Below are 17,451 nucleotides of genomic sequence, written 5' to 3' on the forward strand. Positions count from 1 at the left end.
CTGTAGCTGTGCAAGTCTTTTTTTTTCTTCTTTTTTTTAAGTACAAATGTGCAAAAGGCATTTAATTAAAGTTACGCAAGAATAGAACATCACATTATCATTGTTGAACTTTCAATGGAGCCTTTGGTGCAGAGAGGTGATTATGACACATTGTAAAACTCCAAAGAAATGATACCCACCTTCAAAGTAGATATCTCATTAAAACACTGTGTGGAGACTTCTAGATTGAAAAAAAAAACACTGCGATGCATTAACTAAAGAATTCAATCAATTACAAGAACCATCCAATTTACTGCCGATGTGAATTACTGCTTTCAAGCAAAGATGAAATTGCTTCGCAGGGAGAGAGCAACAGCCTTTATTCAACAAACTGTCATTCCAAGCTTTAATATTGCGCCCAGCACTGTATTCTGATTTGTCACCTGTGGTGTAAAGATCAACTGTCAAAATGGACATTCGAGTGTCAGCTTTCCTTACACTGCGTCTTACTGGCCATGCGACAATAAAATGAAGCCGATGGGATAAAAAAAAAAAATAGTGGGAAAAGTCCATAGAGAAGTTTGACCTGTTGTAAAACTTGTAAAGAACTACCAGGAAAAAAAAAACGAGTCGACAGCAAGTCCTTGATCTCTGGCCCATTTATGACGGCATAGATTTAAACTTTTACATGTTCTTCCACCCTTGGCTTTGTTTTTTCCCTCTGCTTTGATCATTACATCAGATGCTGCCGTCATTTCTTGATCAATGTCACTAAACATGACATCTATGGTGCCATGTCCAGCACATAGAAGTGTTCCTTGATTTCAGTAGTCAGTGCACTGGCAGGTGAATAAGATGTGGGTTGCTCCTTCTAACACCAGCGTCGTGCCCATACATAAGTGCAAAGATTGGACTTAGACTTAGACTTAGACTAGACCTTATTGATCCCTTTGGGAAGACTCCCTCCAGAAAATGTACATTTCCAGCGAGAATAACAATAATAATAAAAAAATATATAATGAAATTATATATACATACATACATACATATATATATATATATATACATACATATATATATATATATATATATATATATATATATATATATATATATATATATATATATATATATATATATATATATATATATATATATATAAAACTAGATTAAAGTAGGTTATTGCACCAGAGAGACGGTTATTGCACATTGAACGAAGTGTCCATTACTATGTAGTGTAGCGTACCCTGCCACTTCCTCCCCCCAAGTGAGGAGTTGTAGCGTACGATGGCATGGTGTACAAAAGAGTTCTTGAGTCTGTTGGTCCGACACTTGGGGAGCAGCAGCCTTTCACGGTCACCAGAGAGTCCAGCTTCATGCCGACCACAGAGCTGGTGCTTGGTGGCTCGTGTTACTGAGCCAAAAACTCATACACTTAAACCTAAAAATTAATAAATTTGAAATGGGTTTCTATTAGATGTGAACAAAAACAATACCAGTGTCTTTTGGGAGGTTTATTGTTTATGCTCACAATATTTCTTGAGAAATATCCTGATTTCGGAACAAAACCTTCTGGCGTCAACTGCTTATCTCTTGGCTCTCGATTGAAGATGATTTAGTGGAACTAAAAATATTGTCTTAGGATCTTCCGTCCGATATTATGTTGTAAGAAAAATCCCATCAGTTCATTTGTTTTATTTATTTATTTATTTAGTTTTTTTGCAGTAAAAAGGGGAGGCATACGAATGTATTGTTGTTGATTGTAATAACACTATAATTGAGATCAACTTAGGTGAGTCATGGCCGCTGAAATGAGTTTGACACTTCCGCCCTGAATTCCTGTTTGTGTGTGTCACTTGTTAAAGGCAATGACTGGCAGCCTTTGTCCTCCATCATCCCTCCGCTGTGCTATCTCCATTGAAAGCACTATTGAATATATGGACCCCGGCACTTGGTAATTGGACTTGCTGAATAAATCAATTAGACCGAAACCTCGTTTAACAGTTTTAGAGAAGCGACAAACAGGTTAATTAAGTGACTGTTTAGGGGATAATGTCAAGTCAAATTAACCGGATTTAAATTGGAAACATACCTTTTTTCGCAATAGTTAATTCAAGCAGGTGTTTGTTTTTTCTTATCTTTTATGGCAAACACTTCAAGTTACAAGTCAGAAACTCTGCGTGCAACAGAGCACCTGAGCAGCCGCTAATAAAATTTTGTGGGAGAGCGTTAGTCAATCTTGTATTCTCGGGGGAGGGGGGGTTCCACCAAGGCGGCAGTGGAAGCAGATGCAAATGTTCTCCTTTAGACAATAATTGGAAAAAGGTGGCGATGTTGTCCCCGGACAGATATTTCTGTGGAGTAATTATTAGTGCTATTTGCATCGGAGGGTTAAAAGAAGAGAAATAAAGGAACGATACGATTGTTTTAAGCCATATGGTCTTGATCCGTTGAAAGAGTTAGAGAGAGGTTCTTGACATTTTGGCATGGGCGAAAGAATGGCACCATTTGTAGCATACAAAGAAATATCTATGTTTCCTCTGAGGCTCACAGATCTTTTCTTCATGAAATGTCTGACTACATAAGCCTGAATAAAAATGTAAGTACCATTTTCCAAGTCAAGCGAGGGACTTCTTCTCCCAGCAAGTCAGCCTCGTCCACCATATCCCATCGAGTGCATCCTCCCTACTCACATTGATCCAAGTCATGTCCTCCTTTTTCACATTCTCAATGGTTGTCCGCCTCTTCTCCAGCTTCTAACGCTCAACATCTTGTCGTTCCTCAGCACTCCATCTCATTCCTCTGCTTCGCACGCTTCTCCTCCATGTCGTCTTTACTCTGACTACAGATCACTAATATCGTCTGCAAACATAAGTCTGTGGAGAGGCCTCTAACCTCATCTGCCAGTCTGTCCATTACGGACCGCTGGAAGGGTGTGAGAGCTGATCCTCGATGTAATCCTCCTCAAACCTTATATCCCTCTGTCACTCTGAAAGCACTCTACACCACTGTCTCGCTGTCTTCATGCTAAAATAACAAAAAAAAAAAGTTTAAATAAGTTTGTTATTGGTGGTCAGTGATTTGTTTTTTGATCCTGGACAAAACCATTATAGCAATGACTGGCTATATATGTAGCCTTTTTTCAACACCAGAGCAAAGCACTTAGTAATATATGTGGAGAAGATGGCAATAAAGTTTGTGACCAAAGTGTTGAGCAGTAGATGCCAGTAGATTCCATCTCTCTGTCTGCAACACAATACCACACCCAATGAGTGAGAAACTGTGTTCAAATGCACATTACATTTTATTGGTAATGGGTGGGTGAGGTTTCATGACACAGTATTGAAGGGTAGGTGAAGTTTCATGAAACAGTGTCCTGATTTTCAGATGCCATCAGATGGCACTGTGTGTTGTACACTGTTTGGATTTGAACAGCTAATTCAAAGAAACCTGACATAAGTTCTAAACCAAGAGCGCCATCTATTGGGAAATTGCGGAAATTGGGCCATCATTTCATCAAGTGTTTCATGATACCTCATCTAGCCATCAGCACATTTTAAGGCAGTGGTCCCCATAGCTTCATGCAACACCCCTCATGGCACATAAAAAAATGGCTTCGCAATTCAGAAACCTCACGCCTCGATTTAGATTATTTTGCATAGCGATTTGACTCAGTATTGATTCAGTGTGATTCAAATTCAAAGGCTTTGATATCAATTCAGGGTAGGGATCGTCTTAGTGAACGTGAAGCTCTGAACTAGTTGACTGTAAATTTGACTGAAAAAAATTGACTGCTGATAACATCAGAGTCAAACATCCAAAATGTCTCATCGGCACAACTTGATCTAGCTAAGCAACTCAGACTCAGAGCCTCAGGAACCACCAGTGTTATTGACAGTTCCGTGTATCAAAAATATAACTTCAGTGGTACCTTGGTTTTCGAACATCCCAGACTTCGAACAAATCAGAGTTGGAACAAAACTTTCAAGATTTTTTTGCTTCGGATTTCGAAAAAAAATCCAGAACTGGAACGTCCCTGAAAAAATCCGGAAAAACATAATGTGCGCGGACTGATCAGCTGACCCACGACGCGCTTTGTTATTGTGTATAACGCAGCCTCTGTATGCAGACGTGTCCCGTTAGCTCCATTTACTGACTGTTTTTTCTTCATATTGAGGTGTCAAACCTTTCCTGTCTCCACACTGGACCGTGGTAGAGTGTCACAGGGGAGGTGCTCGCTCTCCACACCTCCGTGGCTTTGCCTTCTGATCTAAATGGTGTGAATTATCTCCTTCTTTTTGTCTATATGGATTTGTGTTCTTAACGTCTTCACCAATTTTTCCAGTTCACTGTCGTAACCGACTGAGCTCATAGTTCAAAGTTATGATTCAGGTCCTCAATGATCTTATGATCCACGTGCAATAGTATTAATACCTACACTGTCTCATTGCATTTTATAATCTAACAGCTACTTTGGGTTTAAGACAGTCTGACACCACTCACTTAATAGAGCTTAATGTGTGTGTGAGCAGGAGGCCGTTTGAATGTTGATCAAAACACAAAACCGTCTGTATTAGAAATATAGAGCCTCATTTTGTGCCAAGAAAGGCACCCATCTCATTACTGCTGTTTCCACTTCATGGCAGTTAGCTGCCATCCTTCACTGTCATATCCCAAAAGATGTGGGACAAAACTTTCATCAAAAAAAAAAAAAAAAAAGAAAATGCACACCCCCGTGAATCAACTCAACACGTCACTCCCTTTGCTGTCTCCACTTGAGGGTTTCCTCTTCCTCAGTAAAACTGCCTCCCCCTCATGAAAAGCAGCAGCGCGGATCCACTACAAAGTCATCTTACAAATAACTGAAGCCCTTTCTGATTCCTTGATTCTAGACCGTGATGTGAGTTTGTTTGAAACCTGCTTGCCTTAAAGTACGTGTAAAAATAATTTGCTCCCCCATGTTGATAATTAACAAGTCAAATTGGAATGAAGTAGCTTCAGGGGAGAACAAAATAAACAAAAATGATCCGCCCGGATTATCAACTGATGTAAATTGTGTTCCCAAAAGCACATTTCACCTTTTTATCTCCGGTATATCCCACAATAGTATTTCTTGTGTTTGTCGGAAAACAAAAAAACAGCCCCAAAATGCGTTGCAATATGTCACTTTTTCTGATGGTTTGACTCTGATCTCACTTCAGAGTCAAGTCAGTCCATTGTGGACATGAACTCAAGAAACACGATGTGTGCATTATGCTGTGCCTTTATCATTTAAATTCTCATTACTAAAAGTACATTGCCCGATTTTTAAAGTCAATACCTGTTGCCAGTCTAAGCCCCGGTTACATGTCAGCTGTGACTAGCCAAGTGGCACTAGATGCATTCACCATGGATAGTGTCAGCCATGTATGCATAACTACAAATCTCAATAGTCCATATTCAGCAAAAACAATCTCACTCCCAATGTGTTTGCAAGTCACTGTTGTGGCCTATGTTGATGTCAAAGTCAGCTTTTCCCGTTGCACGTTCAAGCGAAAGGTTTTACCCGCTGTGTGACGTTTGGAAAGTAGGTGTCATGGTTCGTGCTTTTACTTTGTCACTTCTTGTGTTCCGGTTCCTTGTTTTCTTGTTTGCTCTCTCACCCCCTCCAGCTTCATGGCAGCACAGCTGGTTCTCATTCCACTGTTTGCCTCTGCAGAGATTTATACACCTGAAGAACCAGCATGTGCTGCCAGATGATCGTCTTTGTTCTCATGGTACGTCCTCTCTCTCTCTCTCTCGCTCGCTCGCTCGCTCGCTCCGTTCTCTTGTGACTCTGTTTATCTCTCTGTTTTGCTCTGCGTTCATCTCCTCATTCTGTCCCCCTTGTCGCTCTTCTCGCTCTCTCTAGCTCTCCTATCGCTTGCTCCCTGTCATTAGCTCCGTGTTAGCTTCCTCGAGTGTTTGTTACTCGCTACTTTAGTTCTGACTGTGTGCTAGTTATTTCCTCGGTAACAGTGTTTGTTTTCACCTCTACCGAGCGTCTTTAGTTTTGTTTAGTTTTCTGTTGTACCTGTTTGCAGTGCTGTGTATCTCACGCCTGTTTCCTGTTTTAGGTTTTTAAACTTGGTTTACTGTTAACCTCGCTTGTCCAAGTCCTCTGTGAGCCGTGGTCATCTGCTCTTGGGTCATCTTAGCTTAGCAGTCATGAGGGGCAGGGGTTGGGATTAGGACACACACGGGAGTCACACGCTAGAGCTCTCAATGGTACTTCAATGTACATGTTGCATATATTTCGCCTCTCTGGGTGACAGACAGTGCCCTAGAAGTCACCAAAAGTGCATGATCATTTGAGGTGCTACCAAGCAACACAATTATTTATGCCGAGAGAAAGGAGTGATACCTTTTCGCTACACCCTGAGCTTCAAATTGTGTGGGGCATCATTCAAGGACGAGGGGAGACAATTGTTTGGGAGGGCGCAGATTGGTTGACAAAGTTGCGCATGTTCACATCAAGTCTCTTTGACAGTGGAAATAGATTGACCTGATAACTGAGGTGTGTCAGCGACAGGAGCCGAGACGGAGGTTGCTCAACACCTGTCGACACTGCGATTGAAGCAGCGCTTTTTACTGCAGGATCGGACTGCTTCTCTTTCATAATGCGCTGCCCATGGCGTCACAACATGCCTTTTGTGTCAATATGTGATGTGGAAGGCTGACTTCAGATGACACACAGGAATGAAAAAAAGTCCACAAAATAGTCTGGTTTGATACCAGATTTTGAAAAACTGAACGATATGCCTTCTCCTGCAGAGCATTTTCAATACTAGCCAACTAACACCTTTTGTCCAGTCGGAGACTGGTTTTGGGTTTTCCTCCGCATTGGCACCTGTTGGTCAGATCAAGTCCTTAATGCTGAGTTTTCCTGCCTCCATTGACTTTGTTGCTGCTTTAATTTCAGAGGAAGAGCAGGGCAGCTTCCTTTGTTAAAATAAGGTCAGGCTCTGTGCGGGGAACCATTCTTTCTCTTCCTGAATAAAAATACTCACAATGTAGGACCTGTTTTGCTGCTTCCCATTATTTTTATTTCATTTTTTCAGAGCTGCAGATCTATTCATCTCTCTCCTCAAAAACCATTAGTTTCAGAAGCACCATGACTATATTCCCACCTAATATTTCATATTACACGTGACGTTGTTGTGAGGTGGTGCAATGTACGGTACTCGATGTAATAGTAATAGCTGGATCTTTATATTTTGTGGCAAAAGCGAACACATATGGAATACAAAGTCATCATAAATAGACTCAAATCTCTGTTTAGACTGGCAATAACTAAAAAGACAAACGTGGCACTTGGTTTGTTGTTAATTGACGCTACTCTCAAAAACGTCCTTTGTAGTTGTGTGTTTGAAATCAGTTCCAAGGGAGCTGCCGACTCCTGGAGTCTGCTAAGTGTTGCAGATGTAGAAAACACAACATTTAAATCTGAAGTGGCTGTTGGAACGGTAGCACCAAATTTTAAAGATCCAGTGTAATGCAAAACCCACTCTCTTAGATTTGGGTTTTATTTCACATCTTTGATGTCACACATCATGCATGTAAACAACAAACTGGTGACATCGCATATACCTGCATTTATATGATCTAAATAATTTGGTTCGTATTTAAAATTGAAATGTTTTCTCTCATTCATAAAAACCAACACTGAGATCGGAATTCTCCATTACAGCAAGGGTAAGGTGGCGGTGGCTGTGTGGAGTCTTCCAGTGGTCGCCAGTAAGCCCACAAATTGAAAGAATCTGTTCCTAGTTCCATTGAAGTTGGGACCTTGCTTGAAGTCATTTTGATAAAGACAGACAAAGGCTGGCAAAAAAACACAAGTTCCTTGGCAGAGGCGCCTCAGTCGTGCAAATGGCAGGTATTGCACACTTATTTCAGAATGGCGTAAAGAGAAGTTAAGAAGCCAATCTGAATTCGTAGCAGCAGCTTAAGCCACATCAGAAGGCCCTGCAGCTGCTGAGGCTGCTGCGGACTGCGTGCCAGAGATCAGACCTGGCAACATTACCATGAAAACAACACGACTTATCTGCACTTCAACCTTGTGAAAAACCCCCTTAATTCCTACAAGTATTTAAATGATAATTAAGTGTTAAGATGCTTTTTGACATGGCAACCCACTAGCCCAAACTCTTCTACGTGGGAGCCAATTTTCCTCAAATGCCCAAATAAGCCACTGCCCTTAAGCTGACAGACAGGCAACACTTAAGCCAATGAATAAGAACTAGCCATGGAAAACCGTGGCCCCACTCAAATGGTGTCAAGGAGTCAAGTGCGTTACGTGTTATCTCAACGTACTTCCCACTGCCCATTACCATAGCTATTCAGATGGCATGAGGCATGGCTCGCAGTGGGAATAGAAAGAGGTAAGCCAATCTCACTCACTCTTTATGTCTTTCACTCTCTGCTCTGCCTCTTCTTTCTCTCCTTCATTCGTCGCTAATCTGCTAAGTCCCTGGAGACTTGAAGTCGTTGAGTCCTGAAGTGGCTTTTGTCTTTTTGGTTTTGTCATAGAAGCCAGAAGTCCACCTGCTGCAAGGAACTGGAGGCCATCGAGGGATGTGTGTCTGTGTGGTTGAATGCTTGGTAGTCTTGGGTTTGTCTCAGGAGCTTGTTGGGAAAGCAGTCTGGACTCTTTGTTCTCGTCGCAAATTGTCCAAAAATATTAGATCTGATTTACCATAATACATTTCCCAACTGAGCACAGCAATGTCATTTGTCATCTGTTTTTATTATTATTTTTCTCTAAAATTGTGAAGGAGAGTGTAAATATTGATGGGCTGATGAGGTTTCATGAAACAGTGTCCTGATTTTCAGTGACCACCTGGTGGCACTGTCTGCTGTGAATTTGAAAATGAATTCAGTGAGTCCGACTGTGTCATATTTTTATGCATTGGAGATAAGTCGAATAACAAGAATAACATGAGTAATGCAGTTTGTGACGAGGGGAGGCGCCGGAAGCTCTTCAGTCCTTCCGCTTCGACTCGTAGTAGAAGAAGAGCGAGTGAGAAGCCGTTTCACATGGTCATTCTGTCTTGCTTAAGGCTGTACAGTATGATTTAATGGAAAGCACTGCACTTGAGAATGGTTCATACTGTTCCCTCATTGCACTCTTTAGTATTACGTTTAAATGTTATGAACACACATCACATATCGACTGACAAAAATGGGCGACTTAAATACAATAATGTACTTCAAGAAAAGTCTACCCCAAATAACGCAGACATCTGCCAATGTTACCCAAATACACAGATATATTTTACGCGACGTAGTTTCATAATTTGAGGAATTTTGTTACAGAGTTATGGCTACATTTCACACAACTTATATCAAGAGTTTAGTTGTACTACGTTCCGTTGTTGTTATTGTTCCCAGCAAGAAGCTTTTTACCTTCAACACTCTTTATTGGTGGTGGAACAGGTTGGGTTGTTTACTCGCCAGTTGCCATATACGATTCTGTTTCCTAAAATATAGATCAATGTCTTCTTATTCGCTCGTAATTTGTGACTTGTGTATTTGGACTAATTAACAAGCTGTTCATCAGAATTACGCTTCAGGCCTCGTGCGCTGGCAAAGTGTAATTATTTCTAAAGTGGGGAGTGCAGTCGCTCTGGCAACAAAGAGGTAGCGTTATTGCGCCTGTTGCCCCTCTGCAAGTCAATGGCTTCACCAACATCACCGTTGCTGTTCACCTCTGACTATTTTAATGGCCTTCCATCTGCGTCCCGCCTCTTTCTGATCCAATGTGTGTCTCCCTGTTGCCATTCCATATCGATCCCCTCCCTCCGCTCTCCGGTCCTCCTCTGATGTCTTCTCGATAAGTGCATGGATTTGCCATTGATTTTGCCATTGCATTTCTTTTTGCAGTCATTATGGGAGACTTTGCAGAAGCCATAATAGGATCTGATGGTGGTGAGTGTTCACAAATCACTTTCCCATTGAACTGAAACTGAAATCAGCCAGCTTCGAGTGAGATCTTTCTCCAGAGCACCTACTCTTCTAAACAGATTATGCAAAGTCTGGCACTATTATAAACACATTTTACGCTCTGGTATTTTCTAAATCTGAACATTTATGAGAAAGGAAAGACAATGTGTGGGAATTTAACCCGGACCTCACCCATTTCTTTTTTTTCCTTGTTTTTTTCAGTTACTTTCAAAGGCCTCTCTCCGCACAGTTCCTTCTCCCTCCCTCTGTCCCTCACAAGCTGATGCCATGACCTCTTTAGCGGGTGCTTAAACAGATTAGCTGTTATTAAGAGCTATGCACGGCTGATGACTCTTTCATGAGGTAGGGCCTCAGTCCCACGGGGAATTGAGATCGGAGAGAATGAGTTGGATGCTGGGAAAGGAAAATAGAAAGCCAATGGCAAATAGACAAGCATTTCTGCATTTCCAGTTTCTGGCGAAGAAGCACTGGAGGAATAGTGCAAAGTGATTAGACCGAATTCAGTAGCATGATGAAAAAGCCCGAATAATGGCATCATTCTATATCAGTAAATGTGAAGGGCCACTTGAAAGTTTGACGGAAACTGAAAGTGAAGTGTGGCTGAAGGGCACTGTAATGGACAATGTGCAGGAAATAAAGCTCTGAAAATAAATTCATGAGTGCGGTTTGTTGATTTTGAGTGATGGATGGAAAGAAAAGGAAATAGCCTTTTACCGACAAAAGAGGGAGCAAGGATGGCAGAGAAAGAACAGTGAAGCGGCGTATTCATGAGTGTGGTGGCATCACATGCAGAGCCCACGACTGAGAGGGGAAGAAGCAAGGTTGTGTGCAGAAAACAAAGTGAGAAGGAAGTAAAGTTGGGCACATAAGAGATGGACTCTGTCTATGAAAACAGTGGGCATGAGCATGTGGACAATAATGTGGAGGTGAATAACTAAAACTAGAGTCATGATATTGGTACTTACGCACCATAGGTGAGGTGCCAACAGGTAGGGAAATAGGAAGTCTGGAGCAAAGTAGATGAGGCGTGCGAGAATACGTTACCAAAAGGGAGACAATGGCGATAAGGACAGATTTCAATGGCCGGCTGAAGGGAAGAGAGGAAATGTGGATGTGATGGTAGTCAAAGACAGAGGATGCTGATGGTAGTGGTGGACACATATGTCCAGAAGAGATGAGGTGGAGTGCATAGGCATGTGCTGGAGGGCAAACCTGAGAGGGATAGTTGACTGTGTGGTGGTGCCAGAGGAGAGTGTCGCCAGGAAGCATAGGCCACCGAGCTATAGAATGAGGCTCGTGACTGGGAAGAAGAAGAAAATGGAGACACAACCCAAGACTAAATGGCGGCATTTGTGACAAGATGAATGCTGTTCAGATTTCAGAATAGAATTTATTGCCATGGTCACCAACTAGGAAAGTGCTTCGAAATAAAGTGCTGTTAATAAATGAAATAAAATAATATATATATATATATATATATATATATATATATATATATATATCCCCAGGGAGGCGTCCAGGGGGCATCCGGATCAGATGCCCGAGCCACCTCAGCTGGTTCCTCTCGATGTGGAGGAGCAGCGGCTCCACCCCGAGCTCCTCCCGGATGACCGAACTCCTCACCCTATCTCTAAGGGTGCGCCCAGCCACCCTGCGGAGGAAACTCATCTCAGCCGCTTGTATCCGCGATCTCATCCTTTCGGTCACTACCCAAAGCTCGTGACCATAGGTGAGGGTGGGAACGTAGATCGATCGGTAAATCGAGAGCTTCGTCTTGTGACTCAGCTCTCTCTTCACCACGACGGTCCGATAAAGCGACCGCATCACTGCTGCCGCTGCACCAACCCGTCTATCAATCTCACGCTCCCTTTTTCCCTCACTCGAGAACAAGACCCCGAGATACTTAAACTCCGCCACTTGAGGCAAGAACTCTCCACCAACCTGGAGAGAGCAAACCACCGTGTTCCGGTCGAGAACCATGGCCTCAGACTTGGAGGTGCTGATCCTCATCCCGGCCGCTTCACACTCGGCTGCAAACCGACCCAGCGCATGCTGAAGGTCCCGGTCCGATGAGGCCAGCAGAACAACATCGTCCGCAAATAGCAGAGATGAAATTCTGTGGTTCCCGAACCGGATCCCCTCCGACCCCTGGCTACGCCTAGAAATTCTGTCCATATAAGTGATGAACAGAACCGGTGACAAAGGGCAGCCCTGGCGGAGACCAACATGCACCGGGAACAGGTCTGATTTCCTGCCGGCAATGCGAACCATGCTCCTGCTCCGGTCATACAAGGAGCGGACAGCCCCTAGCAGAGGGTCCCGCACCCCATATTCCCGGAGCACCCCCCACAGGACATCGCGAGGGACACGGTCGAACGCCTTCTCCAAATCCACAAAGCACATGTGGACTGGTTGGGCGAACTCCCATGAACCCTCGAGCACCCGGTGGAGGGTATAGAGCTGGTCCAGTGTTCCACGACCGGGACGAAAACCACACTGTTCCTCCTGGATCTGAGGTTCGACTATTGGCCGAAGTCTCCTCTCTAGTACCCTGGAATAGACCTTTCCAGGGAGGCTGAGGAGTGTGATCCCCCTATAGTTGGAACACACCCTCCGGTCCCCCTTCTTAAACTTAAACAGGGGGACCACCACCCCGGTCTGCCAATCCAGAGGCACTGTCCTCGACTGCCACGCGATGTTGCAGAGACGTGTCAGCCACGACAGCCCTACAACATCCAGGGATTTCAGATACTCTGGACGGATCTCATCCACTCCCGGGGCCCTACCACCGAGGAGCTTACGAACAACCTCGGTGACTTCGGCCCGGGTGATGGGAGAGCCATCCGAGTCCTCAGTCCCCGCTTCCTGAGTGGAAGACGTGGCGACGGGATTGAGGAGACCCTCGAAGTATTCTTTCCACCGCCCGACAACATCACCAGTCGAGGTCAGCAGTCTCCCACCCTCACTGTAAACAGCACTGGTGAGGCACTGCTTCCCCCTTCTGAGGCGACGGACGGTTTGCCAGAATTTCTTCGAGGCCGACCAATAGTCCTCCTCCATGGCCTCTCCGAACTCCTCCCAGACCCGAGTTTTTGCCTCCACGACTGCACGGGAAGCGGCACGCCTGGCCTGCCGGTACACGTCAGCTGCCTCAGGAGTCCCACAGGCCATCAAGACCCGATAGGACTCCTTCTTCAGCCTGACGGCATCCCTTACTTTCGGTGTCCACCACCGGGTTCGGGGATTGCCGCCGCGACAGGCACCGGAGACCTTGCGACCACAACTGCGTGCAGCCGCACTGACAATGGAGGAGGAGAACATGGACCACTCAGACTCCATGTCACCTACCTCCCTCGGGATCTGGGAGAAACTCTCCCGAAGGTGGGAGTTAAAGACCCCACTGACAGTGGGTTCCGCCAGGCGTTCCCAGCAGACCCTCACAATACGTTTGGGCCTGCCCGGTCTGACCGGCTTCCTCCCCTGCCAGCGGATCGCACTCACCACCAGGTGGTGATCGGTTGACAGCTCTGCCCCTCTCTTCACCCGAGTGTCCGAGACACGTGGCCGAAGGTCAGATGACACGATCACAAAGTCTATCATAGACCTCCGGCCAAGGGTGTCCTGGTGCCAAGAGCACTTATGGACACCCTTGTGCTCAAACATGGTGTTCGTTATGGACAAACTGTGGGTGGCACAGAAGTCCAGTAATAGAACACCGCTCAGGTTCAGATCGGGTAGGCCGTTCTTCCCAATCACGCCCCTCCAAGTCTTGCTGTCATTGCCCACGTGGGCGTTGAAGTCTCCCAGTAGAACAATGGAGTCCCCGGTTGGGGCACTGTCGAGTACCCCTCCCAGTGACTCCAAGAAAGCCGGGTAGTCTACACTGCTGTTCGGCCCGTAAGCCGCAACCGCTGTGAGACACCTGTCCCCAACCCGTAGGCGTAGGGACGCGACCCTCTCGTTCACCGGGGTAAACCCCAACACGAAGCTGCAGAGCTGCGGGGCTATGAGCAAGCCTACGCCAGCCCGCCGCCTCTCCCCGCGGACAACTCCAGAAAAGTAGAGGGTCCAGCCTTTCTCAAGGAGTTGGGTTCCAGAGCCCAGGCTGTGCGTGGAGGAGAGTCCGACTATATCTAGCCGGTACCTCTCAACCTCTTGCACAAGCTCAGGCTCTTTCCCCCCCAGCGAAGTGACATTCCATGTCCCAAGAGCCAGAGAATGTCCACACGAACCAGGTCGTCGGGCCCCCCGGCCCCGACTGCTACCTAGTTCTCTTTGCACCCGACCCCTATGACTCCCTCTGTGGGTGGTGGGTCCGCAGGAGGGACGGCCCATGTCATTCGTTCGGGCTTGGCCCGGCCGGGCCCCATGGGCAGAGGCCCGGCCACCAGGCGCTCGCATTCGAGCCCCAACCCCAGGCCTGGCTCCAGGGTGGGGCCCCGGCTGCGCCATGCTGGGCGACGTCACGGTCCTCGATGTTTTTGGTTTTGTCATCGGGGCTTCTGAACTGCTCTTAGTCTGACCCGTCACCTAGGACCTGTTTGCCATGGGAGACCCTACCAGGAGCATAACGCCCCCGACAACATAGCTCCTAGGATCATTCAAGGTACACAAACTCCCCCACCACGATAAGGTTGCAGTTCCAGGGGGAGATATATATATATATATATATATATATATATATATATATATATATATATATATATATATATATATATATATATATATATATATATATAGGGCAAGATACCGTAGGTGGTGAGACGAGGTTCAGAAGAATATCAGGAAAAAGAAGGAAGCTAATAATGGTTCTTGTGCAAGTACTAGTGCAATGTAAAAAGAGATGTTACTATGGCTAAGGCAGCAGCATGTCGTGTGTTGTATGAGAGGCTGGATGTTAAGAAAGGGGTCGATGTATTGAGGATGGCCAGGCAGAGAGTTGGAGAGAGACAGAGATTTGCAACAGGTTTGGTTGATCAAGGACAGTGAGGGACATTTGAATAGAGGAAATATGTCATTGAGTGAAGAGAGTGAGAGACAGGTGGTAGGAGTCCTTTTGGGAACAGTGGCATTGAAGATGCGCCAAACAATCAAGTGGAGGAAACTGACTTGTCATGGCAACCCCCTGTTGGGAAGCATGAGAATAAAGAACATTATTAACGTTGCATACGCTGGACTTGTTTCACTGATGTTTGGCAGTTATCATTGTTATTATGAGGACTAAATAAAAGAATGAATTTCCTTGAATATAATTCATTCATTGATTCACGTTTTTGTGCTCTCTCTCTATAACCAGAACCAAAGTGGAACTGAGCAGGCTCAGGGTCATTTCAGCAATTCATGTGGCGTCCAGAGACATATTTCTTTTCTTTCAATTCAGCTCTTCATTCTTTGTTGTTGATCATTTTTACCACACCGGCTGCAATATGTAGCTGATCTCTATGATTCTGTGTGTCACGGCGTGCAATGAATCCAGTGCGGGGAAAATTGGGCTATCAATGGATCGATACATTGATATACGCTGTTGCTCATGTGCCCTGGCAGGAGACGTTTGTCATTCATTTATCGTGTTTTGCTGTCATCAAATGTGTCTCGCTGGGTACAATTAACCAGCGCTGCCTTTCTTGTTCTTGTTTCTTTCTTTCTTTTTTTAAATAATCCATTGTGGTTTGGCAGTCATTGGAGCGTCATATTTAATAGAAGCATCCCTGAGAATAGTTAAAATAATGGATTTTCAATTACACAATTCACACTCAAATTGTCTTGGCAGGAAAATATCTTCCCTCAGTGTTGTAGAAGAACTGGAAGCATGTCCAGGTATTTTTTTCCCCCAGCTACTTAGACATCTCTTGAACAGTATTGAATGAGAAATCTCCAGGGTGTTGGGGTCATATGGGTAATACCAGGGAAAACGTCGCGCACCTGTCTATGCAAAGGTGAAAGAGCCCAGAGCCAAACAGCTGCTCAGAATAAAATAGATATGTGTGAGTGACATATGCTTTTTTTTTTGGCCCAGTCGGTCTTGGGTCTCTGACCCTTAAGTCTTCATAGTGGGGCACTTTTTATGTGACCTTCTGACCATTTCGGTCACCATTTATGATGTGTATTGTTATTATTATTTGGTTTTCCATTCCAAGATCAACAGGCAGGGGACACTGAAAATTCAGCCCTGTGAGACTACAAACAATGGAAAAGAAAATGTAATGAACATGTAACTATAATTTTCTTGTTTGTTTGTTTTCCCTAAAATAATCTCAGAGCAAAGCCCCTGGGAGACAGTATATTCAGCTAGTGACCACGGGGGAATGCAATTCAGAGGAAGTCCTGGTCACTGATATGACAGTCCCCCTGCCAGAGGGGTACGGCGGCCAGATTTACCCCCTCACGCTGACAACTGTAAAAGGTACCATGCATATTGCTGTAATGAGGACCAGGCGGGAAGTCTTCTCTGCCCTTCACATTGCACTTGAGGAGGAAAGTAAAACAAATACCCTGGTGACACTGCAATATGACACATAAATAAGGAAGTAAATATGGAGGAAATAACTTTGGGAGAGCAATAATGTGTTTTGTGATTATTTTGTGTTAATATTTGTGTAGCCATGCGACACGGAGAGATGAATGATGTGAATAAATTTAGACATTAACAAATTCCAATTTTCTGAGGTGCCTCTAACAACCGACTTAGTCAGTTGACATTAGGGCTCTGAATTCCGTCAATCTATGACAACTCAGTTTTCGTAAAGCTGTATGTTTCCCTCACTGAACATGGGAACTTGAACCGACAAACTGCGAATGTCGCATTTCATTCTGAATAAAAGTGTATGAATCCTCTGTGAAGGAACAAACAAAGCGACACCCCTGAGCACCAAAGCAATGTGGATTCATTCAATGATTCAGTTTCAGTTACTTGCTCCGATGAAGTTTGACGTTAGTGAACTTCAGATTTGAAAAATAGTTTTACTACATACCTGCATTTACCATTCTATGTGATGTGATGAGTAACATCATGGCCATATTAATCTGGACACTGGGCTCCACAGGTGGAATTTTCAATGTAAATATACATGTCACCCTTAAATTCGTTGTCCATACAGATGAAACACAACACAAATTGTGTCTCTTGTTTATCATCGCTGATTCATTCTGCGCACGCTGTTGACATCAATCCAAGCACAGTTGTTTAATATGTAGTGTTTGCCTTCTTTGTGGCAAGGACCTCTTTAATGTCAGCGGGGAGATGTTGAGTTGTCATCTTCCCAATGCCCTGAGTTAGACTCACTGTCGACGTGAATATTCCCAAAACCATGCCCACACAAGTTAGGCTACCACATGTTGACTTGAAAAGTAAACAGTATTTCAGTTCAACCCATGGCGACCAAACTCTTTATCATCAAATATATATATATATATATATATATATATATATATATATATATATATATATATATATATATATATATATATATATATATATATATATATATA

This window comes from Synchiropus splendidus, chromosome 2 (genome assembly GCF_027744825.2).
Source record: "Synchiropus splendidus isolate RoL2022-P1 chromosome 2, RoL_Sspl_1.0, whole genome shotgun sequence".
Taxonomy (NCBI): Eukaryota; Metazoa; Chordata; class Actinopteri; order Syngnathiformes; family Callionymidae; genus Synchiropus; species Synchiropus splendidus.